Below are 9,284 nucleotides of genomic sequence, written 5' to 3' on the forward strand. Positions count from 1 at the left end.
CTTATCTCCTTCAATCATTGGTGTACTGTGCAAACCTTCTCTACCTCTCTTTGATGTACTATGGATATCTATAGTCTACATTTCTATATCTCTACTAGCACGTGAATGATAAGAAGTGAAGCATTTTTTCCTTGTGTCACTCATGTGGTTGTTTGATCTCTATGCAATTAATAGATTAAAGCATGTCTAAATCTATATATCTTTGGACTACCATGATAATGGTACTATGCATGTATTGGTAGAGATTGGTCTGAATAGTATATTTTGGCATATCACCTCTTTAGAATAGATTAGATATTTATTTTCATGCATTATTTTTCCCTTTTCTCTTCAAGAATAGTTTAAGTTCATCCTAATAATAGAGGAAGCCAACCTTCTCCAGAGACTCAACCTCATAGTTCAAGTCCCATAGCTTTAAAGTTGTTTCCATGTTTCACAAGGTTGTCCTTAGGTAAAAACTTTAGACAAGGGTGCAATCCTATGTGACAATAGTGAGCATGGATAATTTGGAGAAAATTGCATAAGAACTCACATGAGGAAGAGAGACCCTACAAAGAGATGTTTTGTATGGAGAGAACTTGGTCATCTAGCTAGAAATTGTATGAACCAAGCTATAGTTAAAGACAAAAAGAAAGTAAAGGCTGAGAATATCAACTTTCAAATAAGACAACAATGGATAAAGAAATATCCAAGTAATACAAGTGAAATTGATGACACTAAAGTCAAAGAGTTGGGCGATTCAAGTACTTCAAGTTAATTATCCATAGAGATCACTAAAACTATGATTCAAGGAAACATTTTATATTAGTTCTAGTTAACAATAAAGAATATCCAAATTAGCATTTAAAATGCATTGGGATCACCAATTTTCATGACCTTACCAAACAAAGTTAGATTGCATGACCATATCGAGGAAAGTCAGGTTGCATAAAGTTATGGAGAAAAGTTGGGTTACATGACCTTCCTGAGAAAAATCAAGTTACTTGACCTTACCAAGTGAATTTGGGTTGCATGACCTAATTGATTTTAGAGTTCTCACTGATTTTAGATGGTGTATCCTTAGTTCAAGACCTAACTAAGCATATGCTTATTGAGTTGAAGATCAAAGGTATTTGCCAAACATTTCATGTCTATCAAGTTTAACATGATGTCACCAAGTTGTCCATTGTATGATACAATAGTCCACCAATATAATTGAGAGGGGGGGGGGGGGGGGGGGGGGGGGTGAAATAGTTATTCAATAGTTAAAAACATTTATCCTCTTAAAAAAAACTTAACCATTCAACCAAATTAAATAACAACCATATAAAGATGCACATAAAAAATTACACTAGATATGTTGAATAGGGAAACCCTTGATCAGAGGGAAGACACCAATGTGAATGATGCCTACAAGATGATGAACTAATATAAATATTCCTTGTTAGAGGATGGACCTTGTTAGGAGTCTATTAGAACATTTAGTACAATGAGTCATGTTGGGAGACTTTGAATCCCTATTAGGAGATTCCAATTCTGTTAGTAGTTGTGCCAACCTTGTTAGGAGTTGTGCCAACCCTATTAGGAGTTGTGGAAGATAGTTGAACCCACTATTCAAATAGCTTTAGGATCAAATTAATGAACCTACTATCAATTTGACCTTGTTACTATTTCTTTCATAATAATAAATGTGAAACAGGCTTCTACTTCATCATCTATCCAATACGTTAGACTTCTTCTCCTTTAGACCATGCAATCATATCTAAAACTCAGTTCTCAATAATAATAACTTTAAGGTCACTTATACACATATGTAAATCACTTTACTTATTTAATGCTCTACTTGCTCAATATTTCACAAGTCTCATATGTTCTCTATATCTTAAACATGGAAAACATCTTTCCTTTATACCATGCCCAATAATAAATTATCGAGTTAGCTTCCAATATAATTATAATACATCAACTAAATGAATACACATTTAATTAATATTGTTAGCTCATAGTCATAAGCTGGCTTTCACTCATGCAACTTCCATACATGCACATTCTCTAACATCATCACCGACTAGTATATTGTCTCCAATTAACTACACAACCTTTCATTGCATTTGTGATGAACTGGAACAATCACACATTAGGAACTGCTTTCCTAATACTTTATTTCCATATAGTTCTCTATACATCAATAATATATTTTGTATACTATCAATTTAGGTTCTGTTCACTTACCCTTGTAACGAACACATACTATAGTGTACTTTGAAAATTGAACATCAATAGATGAGTAATATATTGTTCTTAATACAAAGATTACAGTCTATTGCTCTATCAGTCTTCACAAACTTACTATTATGTTGTCATCAATGACAAACACAATCATGAATACATCATATCAATGTTCTAAAATGCTCCCCCATAGTGATAGCATCAGTATTCATGCTAACAATCTCCCCCTTCAGCATTGATAGCAACATAGATGAAAAACATCTAAGTTCCAAGAATAACATGTATACAGATCAATCAAATCTTGCTTCATTTTCCTCAAACAAACATCATAGATCATGTTCTCATTTCTTCCCCATTATACTACATAGAATTTTTTTCATGTTACTCTCTCCCCCAATGTCAAAGGTTAAGGTGTAATACACAAATAGTTGAATTTCTCAAAGATACAATAGCCTATCAGCATGACCACAAATTGGTCTATTGCTTTACAACTTTTGTATATAAATCCATAAACAACTCAAGTGTCTAGAGACACTATTGCATACCAATTACTAATTAGCAAGAGTCCTTTGTTGACTCTATTCATCACAAATACTCACCCATTGAGGAAGCATCAACATTCACTCCAGTCTAAAAGTGGTTATATGTACTATAGGCTAATGCACTTTTGCATCTTCTATTCTAAATTAGGCAAGGGCATAACCCCAAGCATACCTCTTAGGTACTCAAATGTTTCCTTTGGTAATACCTTTGTAAAAATGTATACAATCTATTCCTTAGTGTTCATACACTAATGTCTAATCTCCTTCTCTACAACTTTTTCTCTCAGCACATGATACTTTATAGAGATGCTCTTAGTCTTAGAATGAAAAATAGGATTCTTAGACATGCTTACTATACTTGTCTTATCATAGTAAATATAACAAGTTCTTTGACTGTAATTCCAATATCTTTCATCATAAGCTTCATCCATATAACTTGATTATAATTCTTTGCTACTGCAACATATTTTTTATTTTTCCTTTGTAGTACTTTGTGAAGTGCAATCTTGTTTCTTATTGAGCCAAGAAACTAGTTTTCCACCAAGAAAGAGTGCCGCTCTACTGGTTTTTTTCTATCATCCATATCTCCTACCCAATTAGCATTAATATAAGTGAAAAGAGTAAAATCATTACCTTTTTCATACTAAATGCCATAATTAGATATCCCTTTCAGATGCGTAGTGATATTCTTTAGGATCAGCGTAAAATATTGCCACAATTCTAACTGTATTAGCTATATCTAGTCTACTATGAGTTAGATATTGCAATCTACCAATCATAGAACTAGCCCAAATCTTTTAGCAAATATTATAAATACATAGTCTGAGAAATAAAAATACCTTCTTTATTTTGAACAATTTCCAATCCTAGGAAAAATTTCATTTCTCCTATCATACTCATCTCAAATTCATTCTTAATATCTTCTGAGAATTTTTTATCGGCTTCATGATTTTCTCCAAAAATGATATCGTCAACAAAAATAATGATTATCGACAAACCATTTTCTATTTCTTTTAAGTACAAGTTGTTTTCTATTGTTCCTTTAGTAAATCCAAGCTTTGCTAAGTATTTATCTAACCTTGCATACCAAGTTTTACGTGCTTACTTTAATCAATACAAGGCTTTATTTGATCTACAAACCATATCCTTTTCTTTTGTCAAAGGAAAATATTCTAGTTGCTCAATATAAACTTCTTCTTCAAGTTCCCCATTCAAGAATGTTAACTTAAGATCCATCTGATATACCTTGAAGTTTTTATTTGCTGCATATGCCAAGAACATTCTGACTGCTTCCATTCTTGCTATAGGTGCATATGTTTCCTAGTAGTCTATTCCTTCTTGTTGAGAATAGCCTTTGCATACTAGGCTTTCTTTGTTTCTTATTACTTCTCCTTGTTCATTCATTTTGTTTTTGAATACCCACTTTGTGCCAATCACATTCTTGTTCTTAGGTCTAGGAACTAATTCCCATGTGTCATTCTTTATTATCTATTTGAGTTCTTCCTTCATTGCTTTCATCCAATGATCATCCTTGATTGCTTCATCTACACTCTTTGGTACAACTTGAGATATTAGACATACTTCTTCATTGATTCAGGTTCTCGTCTTTACTCCTTTTTCTTTACTTCCTATTATTTGATTAGCAGGATGATTTCTCATCATATTCTTATATGGGGTAGGAGTTGTTGCTTCAACTCTTATTTTAGGTACTATGATCTATTACCCTCTTATTTCTTCAATTTGTGCATTATTCTGCAAGTCATTATTAGTATTGAGAAATAATTAATTACATCTGTTGATCATCTCAAAATAATTATCTTCATTAGAGTTATAATCCATCATCTTTTCTTTGGTGCCAAACTTTTCATCTATTCTCACATTTTTGCACTCTATTATAGTTTTTGTTCTATAGTTGAAACATCTATAAGCTTTACATTTTAATGAATAGCCAAGAAACATACCTCCATCACTCCTTGGATCAAACTTATCGATGTCATCATCTCATTTGATGTAACATTTTCTCCCAAATATTTTGAAATATTTGACTAATGGTGACTATCCAAACCATAACTCATAAGGTTTTTTCTCAATTCCTTTTCTAATCTATACACTATTTAGAGTGTATACTATTGTATTGACTACTTCTCTCCAAAATGTCTTTGGTACATCATTCTTGAATAACATAGCTCTTGTTGCTTCAGCAATTTATCTATTTCTTCTTTCAATAATCCCATTCTACTCAGGTGAATAAGGTAAAGATAACTGTCTCCTAATTCTATGCCTTTTATAGTAGATATTGAATTATATAGAAGTGAATTCTCCTCCTCTATCAGATCTTAAGCTCTTGATTTTAACTCCAGATTCTTTATTTGCTCTATTCTTGAGTATCTTGAATTTCTCAAATGCTTTTGATTTTTCTTTTAGAAAATCTACCCACATCATTTTGGTAAAATCATCAACCAAATTCATAAAATACCTTTCTCCTTAGAATCCTCTTGTTCTTGAAGAACCATATAAATCTGTATGGACCAATTCTAGCTTCTCTGTAGTACCAAAATTCTTAATAGGAAATGAAACTTTTTTCTTCTTAGCCAAGATAAATTCATTATAAATAATGTCAATAGGCTTAGTGATCTTAGTTAAATCTCTCACAGCATGTGTATTACTGACTTTTACAATGTTATCAAAGTTTATGTGATAAAATCTTCTCTGCCATAATCAACTATTGTCAACTTTACCTACTAAACATGTTATTTCAGTGGTGTTCAACTAAAATACATTACCTCTGGTTCTTGTGTGAATACCAAGGAATTTTCCTTCATTTTCCTTAACGATACATGTGTCATTACCAAATTGTAATTGGTAACCCTTGTCCATAAGCTTTCCAACACTTAACAAGTTATGTTTCATTCCATCAACAAAGTAAACGTCATTAGTATTTGTTATACCATCAAGTGTGATAGATCTAATTCCTATAATGTGATAGGCTACATTATTCTATACACTGACATTCCCTCGATCATGACTTTTGAATTTGACAAATTTTCTCATATCCCCAGTCATGTTATGTGAACAACCAATATCAATGATCTAATCTTTCCCTTCAACTTGTGAAATCAATGCACTTTCTTCTCTGATCTCTTTATCAAGATCATCCTCCTTTATAGCCATGAATCCCAATTCATCTTCACTTATGCTTTGATCTAATTCATCATAATCTTCTTCTTCTTCTTCGTTAGCATATAAACAATTTCTAGGTCTTCTAGGTCTAAATCTTCCCTTATGCTTATTTTCTCTTTTAGGATACTTAGATTCATAATAACCATATTCATTACATGTCCAACACTTAGAGATATTCTTACCATCCTTTTCTCTTTCCACAAGAAGAGCCACTCCTTCTTTGATCTTTTCCTCAACAGTCTTGCTACTGCTAGCAATGTTTCCTTGCACTTTGTGTTCTTTGCTAGACCAGGTTTAACATTTAATGCACTAAATGTTGTCTCAAATTTTTCTAATACTATAGATTGTTTTAGATCAAATTCTACAGCTTCTAATCTACCAAGCAATGTTTCTTTTGTGAAATTATTAGTACAGGGTATCGTCAGCTAAATGAACTATGTTATTGTCTTGAAAGGTGGTGTGACACTTTTCAACATCTTCCATATTACTTCATCATCCAATTTTGTCCCACTATGAGATCTGATTCCTACAATAATATCAGATATTCTACCAATATAGCCTTTTATATATTCATCATCTATCATTCTAGCATCTTGAAATGCACAATGCAAATTTTCTTAATGTAACTCTTTTTACATGTCTATCACCCTCATAATTAGCTTTTAAAGTTTTCCAAATTTCATGAGATGTTTTGAGTAGTTTTACTTGACTATACTCACTTTTAGGTAGAGCTGACAATATTGCTTCTCTTGCCCTTATGTTTCACATAAATACTTCTCTCTACCCCTTGGTACAACTGTCAAGATTGTCTTCTTTTGCAATATCCTTAGATACCTTGTTTACAAGCCAATATCCTAGACCCATGCACAAATGATGAGTCTTAATCTTATCCTTGAAGCTATTGAAATTGGTGCCATCAAATCTTGGACTTTCCTTTTTGAACATGTTCGCAATGGATTTCACAAATTTGTTAAACTTTTTCTTCAAGGACCTGAAACTTTAATACCAATTGTTAGAAAGAATAGTCCACCAAGATAACTAAGAGGGAGGGGAGGTGAATTAGTTATTCCATAGTTTAAAAAAATTATCCTCTTTAAACAAACTTAAACATTCAACAAAAGTCAACATCAACTATACAAAGATGCACATAAACAATCACACCAAATATGTTGACTAGGGAAACCCTTGATCAAAGGGAAAACCCTAATGGGAATGATGCCCACAAGATGTAAAAATATTCCTTGTTAGAGGATGGACCCTATTAGGAGTCTATTACCACATTTAGTACAATGAGTCCCTATTAGGAGACTTTGAATCCCTATTAGGAGATTCCAATGCTATTAAGAGTTGTGCCAACCCTATTAGGAGTTGTGGAAGATAGTTGAACCCACTGTTCAAATAGCTTCAAGATCAAATCAATGAACCCACTATCTAATTGACCTTGATACTATTCATTTTAAAATAATAGAGGTGAAACAAGATTCTACTTCTTCCTCTATCTAGTATGTTAGACTTCTTCTCCTTTAGACCATGAAATCAGATCTAGAACTTAGTTCTCAATAATAATAACCCTTAAGGCCACTTACACACATAGGTAAATCACTCTACTTCTTTAATGCTCTACTTACTTAATAGTGTGCAAGTCTCATATGTTCTCTATATCTTAAACATGAAAAAAATCTTTCCTTTATACCATGCCCAATAATAAATTCTTGAGTTAGCTTCCCACTTAATTATTATACATCAATTAAAAGAATACACATTTAATTAATGTTGTTGGATCATAATCATAAGTACGATTTTACTCATGCAACATCCATACATGCGCATTCTCTGACATCATCATTGGCCAATATATTGTCTCTAGTTAAATGTGTAACCTTTCATTACATTTGTGATGAAATACAAAAATTACACACTAGAAATTGCTTTCCTAATACTCTATTTCCATACAGTTCTTTGTAGATCAATAATATCTTTTTTATACTATCAATTCAAGTTCCAAACACTTACCCTTGTAAAATGCACATACTATAGTGCACTTTGAAAACTGTGCATCAAAAGATGAGTAATGTATTCTCCTTAATACAAAGATTAGAGTTTGGTGTTCTTTCAGTCTTCACAAACATACTACTATATTGTCATCAATGATAAACATAGTCATGAATACATCATATCAATGTTTTGAAATGCTCCCCCATAGTGATAGCATCAATATTAATGCTAACACACTATGTATGAAGCCTTGAAGTTCAAGCTTTGTCCTCTGATTACAGAGGAACTGGATACAGTTGGTGCACTCTCAAATTCCACTAAAGGAAATATTAATACAGGATATTAGATCCTTTTATCATTGTTCAATTCAAGAATTGGGAACTCTAGAGCTAAATCAAGCATATGAAGGATTATGGATGGACAAAAACCTAAAATCTGAGCATAAACACCTAGAAGTGAAGGGTTTTACCCACATTCTGCATATTCTGAGGGATTTCCAAATTAAGTGGATTACATTTATATTGAGTCATGTTCATGACATGTATTTCTAGATTGACCAACCCATCCAAATCAAAAAGAAAATTATTCAAAGGGTTACAGGGTTTCCCATGCTTAAGAGACCTAAACTAGCAAAAACCTAGGTTGGGTTGAGCTAGCAAAGAAGATTTTTGTCAAGTGGGATGGTAGAGTAATGAGGCTAAATAGCATTACTAACATGGAGATGAATTTTTTAATTCAAGTAATTATACAAAAGATATATAGTTCTGGCCAACTAAACAATGTCACATGTGAAGATGTGGACTTGGATTTCAAGGTAGTCAAGGATACTTTTTCTTTTGACCTCATCAAGTTATAGCTGAACTCTTTGAGCATGAACATGGAGAGCATCTGAGAATTCAAGACAAATCCATGTAACTTTGGCTCACTTTTGGCATGTTTATTCTTTTATGTTCAGAACTTTTTTCCTTCCAAGGGTAATGTAGTATGGAAGAAGGACACACCCATTGTGTATCAGATCAATGAATACATAGTTGAATGGGAGACAACTTTAAAGGCATCATGGATGTATATTTTCAAACCTTTAAGGAAAGGATGTAGAGTAGGTTCATAATATTGAAGTGACTAGTGGGTGATTATGAACAAGACATATGTTTCATTGTAGACTATGATAAGATAAATATTCAAGTAGTTAGACTTAGAGTTGAATGGGTAAGACCTATTGGCTATGAAGTAAATATATATGATACTAAGAAAATCATTGAGGCTCTTTCCAATTATCTTATGGACCCTAAAGAACCTTATTTTGGAACATACGAAAAGACAAAACCTAGGATTTCTCTTGAAATCAATATTCCTTAG

The sequence above is a fragment of the Cupressus sempervirens genome, chromosome 8 (assembly GCF_028749045.1).
Source record: "Cupressus sempervirens isolate cs-2001-9-10 chromosome 8, ASM2874904v1, whole genome shotgun sequence".
In the NCBI taxonomy this organism is placed as follows: Eukaryota; Viridiplantae; Streptophyta; class Pinopsida; order Cupressales; family Cupressaceae; genus Cupressus; species Cupressus sempervirens.